General features: G+C 36.4%; 2 pseudogenes; one reads left to right on the plus strand and one right to left on the minus strand.

Annotated features, from left to right (window-relative positions):
- The first annotated feature begins 8,629 nt into the window (after positions 1–8,629).
- Positions 8,630–10,130, plus strand: LOC119192847 (annotated as a pseudogene).
- A 1,084-nt stretch (positions 10,131–11,214) lies between these two features.
- On the minus strand, positions 11,215–15,776 carry LOC119192848 (annotated as a pseudogene).
- Positions 15,777–16,229: the final 453 nt, after the last annotated feature.

Here is a 16,229-nt window from a genome sequence, read left to right on the forward strand (position 1 = left end):
AAACACTGATAATCCTGACTTCTAAGTAAAATATTTCTTTAATAATACAACAACATTGTGTATTTATAACAAACTAGCTTTTGCCCGCGGCTCCGCCTGCGTTATAAAAGTTTTTCGGGCTAAAGTTTTCCGTTATAAAAGTCACGCTATATATTTTCCCGAGCCTATGTTCTTCCCAGGGTCTCAAACTGTCTCCATACCAAATTTTATCTTAATACGTTGGGTAGTTTTTGAGTTTAACACGTTCAGGCAGACAGATGCAGCGGGGACTTTGTTTTATGATATATTTTGTAGAACTTTTAAGAGGAACAATCCCGTCATACATTATTGTTGCATAACTTTAACCGTTTACGCAGCGCACGCCACAAAAGCTCTCAAAACTAATAAATTGTCCCCGTTTTTGCATCATGTTTCATTACTGCTCCGCTCCTATTGGTCATAGCGTGATGATATATAGCCTATAGCACTCCAGGAACAAAGGGCTATCCAACACAAAAATATTTTTTCAGTTCGAACCGGTAGTTCCTGAGATTAGCGATTACTGCTCCGCTCCTATTGGGTATAGCGTGATGATATATATAGCCTATAGCATTCCAGGAACAAAGGGCTATCCAACACAAAAAGAATTATTCAGTTCAAACTCCTAGTTCCTGAGATTAGCCATTACTGCTCTGCTCCTATTGGTAATAGCGTGATGATATATAGCCTATAGCACTCCACGAACAAAGGGCTATCCAACCAAAAAATATTTTTTCAGTTTGGACCGGTAGTTCCTGAGATTAGCCATTACTGCCCCGCTCCTATTGGGTATAGCGTGATGATATATAGCCTATAGCACTCCACGAACATAGGGCTATCCAACGCAAAAGAATTTTTCAATTGGACCGGTAGTTCCTGAGATTAGGCATTACTGTCCGCTCCTATTGGGTATAGCGTGATGATATATAGCCTATAGCACTCCACGAACAAAGGGCTATCCAACGCAAAAAGAATTTTTCAGTTCGACCGGTAGTTCCTGAGAGATTAGCGCGCGTTCAAACAAACAAACAAACAAACAAACAAACAACTCTTCAGCTTTATATATTATAGGATTAGAAATGAAAAATGAAATAACTAATTATTTTATTTTATTATGATTAAGAATTTTTATTAATTTAATGCAATGTTTTTACTTAGGCCATTCTCCGTTGGCATTTTCTCCGTGGAATCCAAAGTCTAAAAAGGAATCTCGCCATATGCAGCAAATGGTTAGGTTGCTCACCGTCCTGCAGTTCCTGCCACCCCATTTCTTTCGAAATATCCCGCCATGGATATATTTATCACTTGCACAATTTACACAAATTTAGTGATAATGTAAGTATATTTATATATTTTTATCGTGTAATTAAATAGGGTATAAACCAATGAAAATTTTTACTCTCCTGGAGAGAAACAAAGGAAACCAAACACTTGTTACTGTTTCTTTATTTTTACAATAAGTTATTTTTGTATAATCTAATATAAATTATTAGTAAATTTATTAGCTACACTTCGGGCCAACTACTTTAAATTTGATAGAGTGAGGTCAGCAATAATTAACTTCAAAAAAGTTTATTCCGATTTCGATTGACATTTGACAGTTAGTATAATGTTGCCAATTGTTTTTTTGCCGAACCCACTAAAAATAACATCGTAGTCGTAGTCTCAGAAGTCGTAATAGTGTTATTTTACTTAAAATTGACGTTCATACTACTATTCAAGCTATATTGTGTGACAAATTACTTTTAGAGATTTTTCCTTTCACTGTGGCACTAATTGTTTTAAATTAATCAAACAATTATCAGCCACTTTTCAAATTTTTCTCACTACCTATAAAGGGCCTTTTAGAAACATAAGTTTGGCAATAAAATTGTTGAAAAATTGACACTTGGTTGACAAAAGAATGTTACCGAAAAAGCGCGGGAAACGTTCGAACTTGGCGGGTGTTTTATTTTGGCTTAAAGGAAAAAAAATATTTGTATATAAAATTAGTCAGTTAAGTTGTATATTGTATATATATATTTACTTATTTCTTTTCATTTTACTGTGTATAAATAGAAACACTACTATTGGTAAGTTTTTTTTAATAAAATTTAATATATTATGAGCAGGATGAAGGAGCCCCCAGACCCTGGGGTGTTGTTCCTGAACCTTCACAGTTCATAACTGTAGATACTGCCTCTAGTATGGATACTGATTGTTCAACATCCAATGTAAATAAAAGAAAACGGGCACGTCTGCATAGAATTTGTAAAATCTGTAACAAAAAAAAAAGAAATAACCCAATGGCAATTGAATCTGGCAAACATGGTTGTTGTTGTGTGGACAGTGATGAGAAGAACTCTGGTGATCCATCTCCATATTCACAAGTGCAGTCAACCCCAGTTGTTCCTTCTTCGCTTCCAATCGTTTCTGACTCTTTAGGTGAGGTTAAAAGAAAGCAATATTCCAATTCAGATGCAGCACCCTTTGTAGTTCATATTGTAAAATCTTCTGAAGACACAAATAAAGATGTTAGTTTTCATCCAATATGCTTTGGTCGCTTTTACACAAATATCAAATAGACAATATTGTCCTAGGCAGTGTAAAGCGTATTGGACGCAATAAAATATCCATGGCATTTTCCAATTGTACATCGGCTAACACATTTTTAAGTCATACTGCATTAACCGAAAAGGGCTATGAGGCATATATCCCAACATTTCATATCACAAGAATGGGACTTGTAAGAGGTATCCCATGTGATATGTCCCTAAGTGAGGTAAAAGAAAATATAAGAGTTCCCTTAGGTTGTGGAGAAATTATTAAAGTTCGACGCCTTAATTATAAGAGTACTGTTGATGGGACTGTGACATGGAAACCCTCACAAACAGTGGTGTTAACTTTTGACGGCCAGGTTCTTCCCACGCGCATATTTATGTGTTATAATGCACTTAAAGTAGATTTATATATATACCCAACTATTCAATGTTTTAATTGTTGTCGATATGGACATACTAAAACTAGTTGTAGATCAAAGCCTAGGTGTTATAAATGTGGTCATGAGCATAATGGCTCATCTTGTAGCTGTGAGGTGGATGACAGTTATTGTTGTCTTTGTGGTGGCCAGCACTTTGCTATTAGCAAGTCTTGTCCTGAAGCAACTAGACAATCTAATATAAAAATATACATGGCGCAAAATTGTGTGTCATATTCTGAAGCGTCTAAAATTCATCCACCAGTAGTAAAATCATATGCTGACACTTTAAAATTGTCTGAACCACCTTCTCTTAATGCGGGAACTGAAGATTTTAAATATCCATTTACTCAATCACCACATAACAAATCTTATAAGAAAACTGTTTTCCAGAAGCCCCGTCCTCCTCTGAAGCCAGGAAAAGGGTATGACCGCGCAGTTCATCAAGCTCTAGTGAGTGACTACAACTCGCATTCTTATTCCAATGGATGTGCTCTCCTTCCAAAGCAGACGATCTCAACTCTTCTTCGTTAGAGTCTCAGCCTTTGATTGATTTAGTTATTTTTCTAATTGAATCATTGTCACAAACCACTTTACCGTCCTACGTTGCCCCATTATTTAAAAAGATAACACAATTAATCAGTAACAATGGCTCACTTGAACAACATCCTACAATGGAATTGCCGAAGTGCAATTCAAAATAAATCAGATTTAATTTATTTATTAAACAAATATAGCCCTAGTTTAGTAGTTTTAAGTGAGACATGGCTTAGACCGGGATTTTGTTTTCGAATTCCTGGTTATTCATGCATTCGAGAAGATAGATCAGATGGGTATGGTGGTGTTGCTATACTCATAAAAAACTCCCAACATTTTTCTCCCTTAAATTTACCTTCTCACCATAATGATTTTTCTATTGTTGCTGCTTCTGTTAATAATATTTGCTTCGTTTCGATTTACATTCCTCGCCCATGCCCTTCTATATTTCGAGAAGTAGATAATATTATTTCTATATTACCAAAACCTTTTTAATTTTGGGGATTTTAATTCACATCACCAGTTTTGGGGCTGTTCAACTACAAAAATTGTGGAAGAGGCCTAATGGATATTATAGATTGTTATAACTTATGTGTTTTAAACTCAGGCGCTCCTACTCGTCGAACTAATCCTAACGAAGGTCTTAGCGCCATTGATTTATCAATTAGTACACCAAATTTAGCAACTTCACTTACTTGGGAAATCCTTTCTCATTCGTATGGTAGTGACCACTTTCCTATTGTTATTCGGTTTCCTCAAAATAATAAACCTAATATAACTCGATCGCCTCGCTTAAAATACATGCTGAAGGATGCAGACTGGGTGGTATATAAACGATTATTAGATGACAAAATTTCTCAGCTTCCGGATATTGAGTGTAATGACGAAGCCATATGTTCTGAGGCTCTTGCTAAAGCTATGATTGAAGTTGCGGATATAGTTTTTCCCATTAAAAAACAGGTCTTCAAAATCCCCTCCTACCATGGTGGGACCGAGAGTGTTCAAAAGCTGCCAAAAATAGAAAAGAAAGTGAAAGGGCTTATTGTAAAAATATGACAACTGAAAATTTTGATAACTATGTCCTAGTTTCTAAACAGACAAAAATTTATTTCAAAAGAAGAAAATCGAAAGCTGGAAATTATTTTGTACATCTATTTCCCCTGATACCTGTCCATCAATTGTTTGGAGTAATATTAGAAAGTTTAGATCAGCTTTTAAGGAAAGATCATTTTCTACCCTTTCTTCTTCTTTAACGGAAATCTTTTTGGATAAACTGGCTCCCCTTCTGTTCCAGAAAATTTTCCACTTTACAGTACCCCAAGAATACATGACAAACATAACTTAAACTCCATGTTTTCGCTATCAGAGCTTAAAGGAATCCTAAGCAGCGTAAAAGATTCGTCTCCAGGTGAAGACGGAATTCCCTATTCATTTTTTTGCAACCTTAATGATAATGTCCTTCTTTATTATTTAAATATAGTTAATTCTGTAATGATTACTGGTAACATACCTGACTCTTGGAGATCCCAAATTGTGTTACCTATTTTAAAGCCAGGGCATGATTCCTCCCAAAGCTCATCATATCGCCCTATAGCTCTATCAACAGTATTGTTGAAGCTTGCTGAACATCTTGTAAAAACCGATTGGAGTGGTATATCGAAAGCAACCGTTTGCTATCTGATAGCCAATACGGATTCCGTAAAGGGAAAAGTACTCTAGACAGTATCAGTATTTTTGTGTCTGATATCCGTTTGGCATTTTCTCAAAATGACTCATTAATTGCAGTATTTTTAGATATTAAGTCAGCATATGATAACGTGGTTCCATCGGTTCTAACGAAAAAAATGTGTGATCTTAAAATTCCTGACATGCTGTCTAACTTTATTTCTAATTTAATAACAATAAGATATATTTCTGTTGATTCTGATGATGCTACCAAATTTTTAAGAACAGTATCAAAAGGCCTACCCCAGGGATCTGTTTTAAGTCCCTTATTATACAATATTTATACATATGATCTGGAATCATCATTAAATGGATCAGTTAAAATTCTACAATATGCTGATGATCTTCTCCTTTATACATCTGGTAAATTCCATACTGACTTGTGCTCTACCATGTCATTGGCAATGACCTCCTTAGAGTCTTGGATGACTTCAAATGGACTGGAGCTTTCACCTTCTAAAAAGCTCTACAGTGTTATTTAGTCGGAAAAATATAACATCTAACGTTGATATAAAATACAATAACTGTTCCATTCCTCTAAAAAGAAGTGAAATTTCTTGGTCTCATATTGGATTCCAAACTCACAGGTTCTTCGCATTGTGATTATGTAGTTATTAAATGTGAACGAAATCTTAATATCCTTAGATGTCTTTCGGGTGTATGGTGGGGTGCTCACCCATATTCATTAAAACTTATTTATAATGCACTGATTAGAAGCCAGTTGGATTATGGGACATTTATCTTAGAGCCGGGTAATTTATCAGCTTTCAAAAGACTTGACTCGATTCAAAATAAGGCTCTAAGAATAATTTCGGGTTCAATGAAATCGAGTCCAATAAATGCCCTTCAAGTCGAGTGTGTAGAGCCTCCTCTTAAGTTGAGACGACAGTTTTTAAGTGACAAATTTTTGTTTAGAGCTTTTCAATTTTCTGGTCATGCTCTCTTTCAAAAACTCCAAACTCTTTCTGAATATATTATAACTTCTCCTTTTTGGCGTAATAAGTCAACTCCTCCTTTGGTTGTTAGTTTTCGTAAATTCTCTAACCTTCAAGCTCCAACATATCGTTCTATATCTCTTCCTCTTTATATGTATGGCTTTCAATCCCTTTTACTTAAACCCGAAATCTGTTACTCATTGGGTATTGAAAAAGACTATCCTAATCCAAATGCTCAATTTAACGAAATAGTAGATACAAAATGGCCTAATTTCCATCTAATATTCATCGATGCATCCAAACATTCTTCCTCAGATTTTTGTGGTGTAGGGGTTTACCATCCTCGTTACAATGTTATTCAGAAAATAAAACTTCCACCAGAAAGCTCTGTATTTACTGGAGAATGCTATGGAATTTATAAGGCATTAGAATACATTCTTCTCCTGAAACTTAGGAAAACAGTAATTTTTTCGGATGCGTACAGCGCCCTTCAGGCCATTGAAAAATTCCCATTCAAAACTAAGCCTTCATCTAGTATAATTATTTCTATAAGAGAAATGCTATATGAATGCCTTTCTAAAGGTTTAATTGTAGTTTTAGCTTGGATACCTGGTCACTCAGGTATAAGTGGGAATATAAAAGCTGACCGTTTAGCTAACGAAGCGACTATGGATGGGGATGTATATCCATACATAAATTACTGTAGCGATCTGGCTACGCTTCCCTCAACTTCTCTGAGAGAATCTTGGGACAAGTATTGGGAAGAAACCAGACAGTTGAAAGGAAAATTTTATGCAAATGTTCAACTAAGCATACCTAATAAGCCGTGGTTTTGCAAATTGAAGCTTGGTAAGCGATCTACTAGTTGTATTATAAGAATGCGCTTGGGACATGTATGCTCGCCAGCTCACCTTGCCAGGCTTCATATTATTGGCAGTAGTGCTTGTGAATGTGGTGAGGAGGTCGGAGACCTTAATCACATTTTCTTCTCTTGTCCACGTTATGATCGTTCTTCATTCATAAATCGTCTCATATCCCATAATATTCCTCTTCCCACTTGTATTTCTAATTTACTCGTATTTAATATTGATATTTACAAAGCTATATCTTCTTTCATTGTAGAAAATGACATAAAACTATAATTTCATTTCAAGTATCAAGTAGTTACTTTCACATTTATTATATACTTTACAATCAAAGAGTCTTTACAATAATTTATTTTATTTTTCAGCTTAACTGACTTGTATTCTAAATTCTTTATACTCTTTGTAACGTTTGTATATGTATAAAAAATCGTTTCCTTAACTTTGTTGTCATTGGCGTAGCACAGCAACCCAGTGCTTGTAGCCATTAAAATAGAAAAAAAAAAAAAAAAAAAACATTTTTATTTCCGCCCTGCTTGTAATAACCGCTGCCCTACCTTAAATTACGGCCCTACTACCCTGTTACATATCCGTTATGATTCAGGTCGCTTCCTTATTACCGTATGGATGGTAAAAAATAAACATAGGTTAACTACCAACGTACCTACCATGGAAGCGCAGTAATGACTATTGAATTAGATACGGGAAAGCACTGGCTGGGACGCAGGTTTCAATAATTGTGGTTTGATGGTGGACGTCGACGGCGAGGTTTAGCAGCGATGCTGTCGCGAGGTTCTTCAACCCGCTTCTGTTTCACTACAATCGCACATTGGTCGCATTTACAACGCGCATTGAAGAGGTAAGTACAAACGCGCGTGTTACGGCGACGATTAGTTATGTATCGACGCGCGATGTTTTATATTAAGTCCATCTTGTAACTGTGGAATGCACATTGATCCCTGTATCGAAGTTGTGTCAAAGCAGCTGCATGTTTTATCGCGTCTGTATCATCTCAAGCGCGAGAGCATCGAGATTATAGCGAAGCAGAAATCACCTCCTTACTTATCAGTTATTAGATACTTTAATCACTTGCCCCAAAGCTGCTGTACCTATCCAGGTACCTTATAAACGGAGTAGTAAACGATAGGTAACATTTCGTTAGAAGTGCCACATATAAAGCGCCTACTATTTAGCCAAGTAGAGTCAGACGCCGATTAGAGTGGACGTTTGAAGCGCCATAGTCAATACAATACAAGAACAAAGAAAGCCCTCAAATAAGGCTTTAAAAATATGTTCATATATGATATTAGTAACCTACTAATAAGTAAGTGTAATATTTATGAATGAGTTGGGTAGCTCATTAGGTAAAGAACTTAGCTTCATAAGATACCTAACTTTATTTATGTAAAATGCCAAAATGCAATAATAGGAACTTTACAATGTCAATAAATTCCCTAAGACTATAAATAGGCCCATCTCGTTAATACTTAAAAAGATAGATTCTAGATTTACACGACTTCATTCGCGCGTAAACCAGACTCTGTAGGTAGAATAATTTAGTAAAACTTTAGATAGTATCATAAAAAAATATTTTTTTTATTTAATCTAACTAATTAGATTGTTTACGTAAATGAGTCGCCAAAGTTGGCATCGACGAGGCGACCGTTGTAACGTAGAGTCTAGCCACCACTACCGCCGCCGACCGGGCAGTCCGTAATCGCAAGTAACCGGCGCGGCGGGTGAAAGAAAGCAACTTTTGATTCACTATAGCCTGTCTCTCGGCTACAAAGAGAATGTTTCATATATAAGCGACTAAATGGACCTGCAAAGCAACAGTTTTTTAACCGCTCCGTTGTCGCACACACAAAAACCACAATGGACATTTCGGTCAGTATCTACTTACTTATTTACATACGTTTATTATTGCGATTTGCACTCGACAACAAAAACTACGTTTGTAGATGCGGCATAATTTTATTTGTGTTAGGATGTTATTGTTGTGTAATACCGTACATAACACTCGCCTGTTTCCTTTTTCACTGGCTGCATTATGTAATCTGTAATTATTTTAGCAATATAACGTTACACCATGCTTGACAAATGATATTCCACTGATTTTACTTTGCCGATCATTAATTCCAATAAGTTGTGTTCATATATGTTTTTGTTTGTTTCAGAAATTAGTAATATTACTATGTTGCACATACTACAGCATCGCGTCGCATCACTCGCACACAATACCAATAGGGGCTACGAAACAGAACTACAGGTTCTTGGCCAACATGTAGATATTCCTGAAACACCCGTGAAAGTAGTTAAAATCACCAAAACCATTGCAGTTAAAATACCCGTACCATATCCAGTGAAAGTAAGAGAGAAAGTGCCATACCCTGTTCCTATTGCTAAACCTTACCCGGTGCCCGTCCCTCAAATCATCAAAGTGCCGCACATAATATCTACCAAAGGAAATTACGGACATGATGGTGCCGGAAGTGGTAGTGAGGGCGCGCAGAGTTCTTATTTACCGGGTGGCCAAGGCGGCAATTCCTATGGGGTTCAGGAAATCGGATCAGATAATGGAAACTCTTTTGCTCCTTCCGGTGAAGGGCATGCCTTCGAGGGCGGCAACTCTGGTTACAACCAAAATGCAGGCTCTTTTGGAGACGAATACGAAGGAGAGGGATATCCTGGCGGTTCTTACGGCGGCCCATCCCAAAGCTATAATGGTTATTCTAACAATAATAACGTCCACAGTTTATATTAATTAAGAAATAGCGACAATGATTTAAAATATTTTTATTGCAAAATACAGCCGGAAGATATATTGTGATGATCAAACCATATAGCAAGGAAATTATTTTGTTATATCTATAACAATGGTACTTAACTACAGTGAAATTAAAATGGTGAATACAATTACCTAGTGTGATTCAGGATATTGTGAGTGATCAGAATGAATTTTAGAGGTATTTATTAACATAATTCTGTTTGTTACATATTGTATATAGCAAGAATATTTGTTGTTGTATGTGTGCTACGTAATATTGTTAAGTTTGTTGTAAATTATTAGTAAAAAGATTTTGTTACAAAAAAAAACTATTTATTTACAGGGTCATTGACACCTTACAAAAATTATTTTACCTATTTTAATACATAAAACAAACGAAATGGAAAAATCTTTAAAACATTTCATAACACCTTAAAACATTTAAATCGACATCTTACACATATATTTCACTTTCACTGTCAGATAAAAACAGTACAAAATAGGGAATGCGGAAGATTTTTGTATCAAATAAATCTACACATCTACCAGTTCATACAACTCGTTACATTATATTATTAATACATCACCATTTAGAGATACTTAAAAGTCATAACATTTATTTGAAACTATTGTATGCAGTTAGTGGTTGTAATTAAAACTTGGGTGAGAACTCGACGCGCGGCCGCTTCCCGGCGTGCGCGGCGTGCGCGGCGTGCGCGGCGCCGGCGCTAACGTTACGTTGAATATCTGTTTGCATTATGTAATACGTTGCGTAATAAGTACAAATTAGTATCTTTTTTTATGAATTTACTTCCATCCAATCGACAAAAAAAAATATAGAACAACTTTTGTGGGTCTATTGCAAAAGCACGGCGCACGCCCGCTCGTGTGTAACACGGAACTGCCAGCAATAGTTATATAACAGTATAGCCGCCATCTCATTACAGAAACGTCGATGTCCATCGTGCATGTCATAATTACGGTCTGCAGTGTAATCAAAACAAAACTAAAAGTAATCAATTCATTTACGAATACGACGCAAAATATTTGTTGGTACAAGTGTATCACTTGTGAACGGCTGCCGTCACTTTTGTTTTTTACGTTTATACCATATAAAACAAAACATTAACTTCGAATTGATAACCTCCTCCTTTTTTTGAAGTCGGTTAATAATGTTTATCGTATAGAAAAGTGGAAAAATCAGTGAAAAGTTAATATCAATTTTTGTATAGACTTATAAACGACAGATTCTTTCAGATTTATGATGGAATTTTAAATTCGGTTATAAGGGATAATCATTGAAACTGCCGATTCAATTTTAAAATTATACCACGAATACGAAGCTACATTGTATCCTAGTTGCAGAAGGCTTTTAATTCCGGAATAGACTTTAACGTAAGCAAAGCTGGAAGCTGCTAATAAAAATAACTAATAAGTATACCTATTATTATAATATTCCGATTCAGCGAGATTCACGGTGAAGATGGGCATATCTTGTTTGACGGGCATGAGCAGCGGCGTGGCGGCCGCGGGCGGCGCCACCAGCAGCACCAACGCTGGCTCCTGCACCGGAAGCTGCATCACCACGTCCGAACCCTCCTCCTCGTCCTCCTCGGTCGAGCGGCTACAGTGCAAACATAACAAAACATTACTTACATACGGACGCAGCCATTGTATTGCCGAACCGATCAACAATACTTACAGGAGAAACGTTTTGGGAAGATCGCTGCGACGTCCCCGTGTACCAACAACCCTGGCGTCAAGCGGATCTGCCCGATTTAACAATCGTACTGCTCTCCCCCGTTTCAGAAGGATAAGCTACATCTTTCATTTATTAAATTTAAAGAGAAGTATAAAAGATCTCTGTAGCGAGACTTTTAATAACTTACGTTGCCATTGTTAAACTGATTTTGTATTCTTGCGATTTCTGTACCACCTCTAACCAGTTGTGCTTGTCCACTTCACCACTGTCTGAGTGGAAAGAGGTTCCGGGCCTGTGACAAAAGCAAACAAATTATTTACCTATCTAAAATTAAATGCAAATAATACAAGAGGAACAGGTAGATGCCCGTGCACAGATGAAGTTTCATACAATGCAAATCTATACTCTATATACTATTATATAAAGCTGAAGAGTTTGTTTGTTTGTTTGTTTGTTTGAACGCGCTAATCTCAGGAACTACCGGTCCAAACTGAAAAATTCTTTTTGCGTTGGATAGCCCTTTGTTCGTGGAATGCTATAGGCTATATATCATCACGCTATACCCAATAGGAGCGGAGCAGTAATGGCTAATCTCAGGAACTACCGGTCCAAACTGAAAAATTCTTTTGCGTTGGATAGCCCTTTGTTCGTGGAGTGCTATAGGCTATATATCATCACGCTATACCCAATAGGAGCGGAGCAGTAATGGCTAATCTCAGGAACTACCGGTCCAAACTGAAAAATTCTTTTTGCGTTGGATAGCCCTTTGTTCGTGGAGTATTATAGGCTATATATCATCACGCTATACCCAATAGGAGCGGAGCAGTAATGGCTAATCTCAGGAACTACCGGTCCAAACTGAAAAATTCTTTTTGCGTTGGATAGCCCTTTGTTCGTGGAGTACTATAGGCTATATATCATCACGCTATACCCAATAGGAGAGGAGCAGTAACAGTTTCAACATGTTGCAAAAACGGGGAAAAATTATTAGTTTTGAGAGCTTCCGTTGCGTGCGCTGCGTAAACGGTTAAAGTTATGCAACAATGATGTATGACGGGATTGTTCCTCTTAAAAGTTCTAAAAATATATATTATAAAATAAAGTCCCTCGCTGCATCTGTCTGCCTGAACGTGTTAAACTCAAAAACTACCCAACGTATTAAGATGAAATTTGGTATGGAAACAGTTTGAGACCCTGGGAAGAACAAAGGCTTCCGGGAAACTACTACTTTTATAACGGAAAACTTTAGCCTGAAAAACTTTATAACGCGGGCGGAGCCGCGGGCAAAAGCTAGTACTAAATATTACGTGGGTGTGTCGGTAGACACGTGTAGTATTACGTAAATTCGTATACAGGAGATATTTAGTTGTGAGCAAACAACGTGACCCATCCCTTGTGTGCGAGGCGCGCGCGGCGCCACGGCGGGTGGACTGAACAATTAGTACGGCAGCCTGCACCAAAGTAGGTACAGTTCCGTACAATATATTTTAATAAACAATTTCAAAATTATGTTCTATGTATAATATAAAAATATTATGCTTTTGTCGACGTAGGGAAACATAGCAATCTAGACACATCCAGGGAAAGACATAATAAACTTTTATGTGATTTATTATATTATTATATTATAATATTTATTATATTCTACTATCTACCCCAAACTTTCAATTTCCACTTCCAGCTTACTTTAACGGCTATTAAACAATAAATATTTTTTAAGATGACTGTAACACGTAGTGGAGTGGGTGAAGTCATTTGCCGACAATTCATATGCATAAATATTATTTTGCTTATATAGCTTTACTTACATGGGCGTAAAGTTAACCATCGTCGCGAGATGCGTTTGTTTTGGATTTGATATGGATTATCCGATGTTTCCATCATAGAGACGTCTTTGCTAAAATCATCTGATAGCATCAAATTACTTTCTGGTTTTGTGTTAGCTATAAAAGTAGTACCGCCTTCAGAAAATTCACTTATAGAAAACTTTAATTTAGCTGTAAAAGTAAAAATATGAATTAAGAAATAAATAGCAATTTGTTAAATGAAATGGCCGACGTAACATTTAGTATTCAGTGATACTTACATTTGTCTATAGAAGCTATTTTGGATGCTACGTCATATAGGAACTCCGCCGCCCAGAAATGTGGAATGCGAATAAATACTTTGCCCGAATCTACAGGCATATGGAATCCCAGTTTATGCAATAGTTGCAGGAATTTTAAATCTTTGCATATGTTAGCCTGGCTACAGTTCCAAGGTACCAACGGAACTGATTGGTTGAAAACTAAAACATAAAATGCATAATATATTACAAAGTCTTTCTCACTGCCTGGCCCGCCTATCATAAAAATAAACGCGTATACCTAAATAATTTTAAGTTTTATGTTAAGTAATTATCCCAATATTACATAAATAGATAAAGAACACAACTAAAATCATAGATGGATGAACTCACGCAGGGAATGGTACGACACCGGCGACATAGCCGGATAATCATTTGACTTCTTTTTGAACAGTTCAAAATTCAACAATTTGCAATCCGTGTTGTCCAGTGTAGAGTCACTGTTCTTTTTCTTCTCCAAATATATCTTAGCGTAGCACGTGTCCAGCAACACTTTCTGCACCCAATCCAAGAACTTGGATTTACCGTCTTGCGCAAGCTGTTCACAAAGCTTCTCGATTTCGTCTTCTCTTAACTCTTTGTTCGCCTGGACTGCCTTAAAGTTGCGTTCACTTTCACCTTTCACGTAACTTTCATAATCATCTTTGTTTATAATATTTTGATGGTATAGTTCCTTTATAACTGAATCTCTGGATTTAATGATGCCATCTTCTTTGAACAACTTAATTATTTCTCCGATTACATCTGGCGATGAGTTGCATTGTAAGTAATTCCAGCTTAGAGATGATAACTCGTCTTCCGTCCATCTGCAGAAAACCAAGAGGGATCGAACATGTTAATCTATACATAATACATATATAATTAAAAATTAACCTTAAAAAGCATTTAAATTTTGAAGGTCTGAGATCTTGGCCAGCGATAGTCACTAAGAGCTTGTGGACTGTATGCAATTATGCCTTATAGATTACATACGTGTCTTTAGATGAGTTGCCGGTGTTATTATTTCCCGATATTTTCTTTATTTCGGGTGGATTCATCTCTGTTTTATTCTGGCGATCCAGCACTACGGTCGGCTTAACAACCATCTTATTATCTTCAAAGCTTTCCGCGTCCAGCCTGAAGTTAGCCATGCTTTGTAACGTGTGCGGTTTCTTTATGAACGTATTTATGACGTACTCGATCAAATCCGACCAGTCCTGAAAATTATCTCATTTTAAATCCATTGTAATAAGTGATTACAACAGTAAGAAGATAATGTTAATAATAACTAACGTCACATATTTCAAATTCCGATTTCCATATAGAAGTGAACGTTTTCAATATCTTAGGTTGGAACAGCGTTATCAAACTGTCTAACTCTCCTCCGACGTGGTGCATCAGAGTGAAAATGCAATCGTTCACAAACTCCCCGTTGCCTGCGTAATCCTCCAGCAGAAGTCCGTACTGGTACATCACCTCAGGAGTAGCGAATCTGTAAGAAAATATTTTTTGATTAATTATAGAATATATTTATCGCGCAGTGTAATTAATTTTATTAAACGTCTCCAAAGGAAGTTTTTCAAGGTAATTTTTAAGATTGGGCAGCAAAGGCAGCTCCCATACCGCTGTAGGCATCAGAAAACTTTTTTACGAGGCTATCCCTCATTTCTACATTCACAGATTAAAATCAATCGACCATGTTGCTTATAAGCATCAAAATACTCTATAGGACTATAAGAGGTTTGAGTACTTTTAAGATCACAAATGAAAAAACTTTCTACATTTTGCAGGTAATGCGGCATCCGTTCGCTTTTAAACGTAACATTAATCATTTGTGTTAAAATGATAACTATTATGTTTATAAAATGTTAATAACTATTATGTTTTATAGAGCGCTTGTTTCCACCCTTCCTAAATTTGCACCACATATCGCAGTGGTTAAACGTTATTGATTCGCACACAGATTCGTCAAAATATAAATCATACAGAATCAAGGCAATGCAACACGATATAACAACAAACACCATTACATAAAAATAATTATTATTAAAATGTAAGAACTTACTGTTTAATGTGATCAAGCATATTGGTGGAGCCGTGGTAATCAGGCAACTTCATAACGTTATCCAAAACAACAGCAAAATGTGATTTGTCACCACGAGATCCTAAAATATTTCAATACCAATGAATAAGTGCCGAAAAAATTCTCAACTAAATATTGTTTGGTATGGTATCTTGGTTTATAGTGCCGTAACAATAGCACCAGAAGAGATCGCAGCTCTTCAGTCTCACACATTTTGATCTGCAACTTAATGAGCTCCTCCTGATCATCCTTGCATATGTGAGAGAACTTCTTGTACACTTCAATGGCTTGAACAAATTCTCTTATAGCAGTCACTACCTGAAATTGATATTATAATTGAGTTGTGTCTAATCCATATAGCATTATCAGCAATACCTTGGGACTACTTGGATATTTACAGAAAAATACGTGTATTACAAGTATTTGTACTGGCGTCGCTTGGCATGTTTTAGATGAGGGATTTTCCGTTCATCTGCTATCAACGTGACCAGTTCGACGGTGGGGTCGCGCTGTACCTCCGATTCTTAATAACTTTATTG

The sequence above is a fragment of the Manduca sexta genome, unplaced genomic scaffold, assembly GCF_014839805.1.
Source record: "Manduca sexta isolate Smith_Timp_Sample1 unplaced genomic scaffold, JHU_Msex_v1.0 HiC_scaffold_327, whole genome shotgun sequence".
Taxonomy (NCBI): domain Eukaryota; kingdom Metazoa; phylum Arthropoda; class Insecta; order Lepidoptera; family Sphingidae; genus Manduca; species Manduca sexta.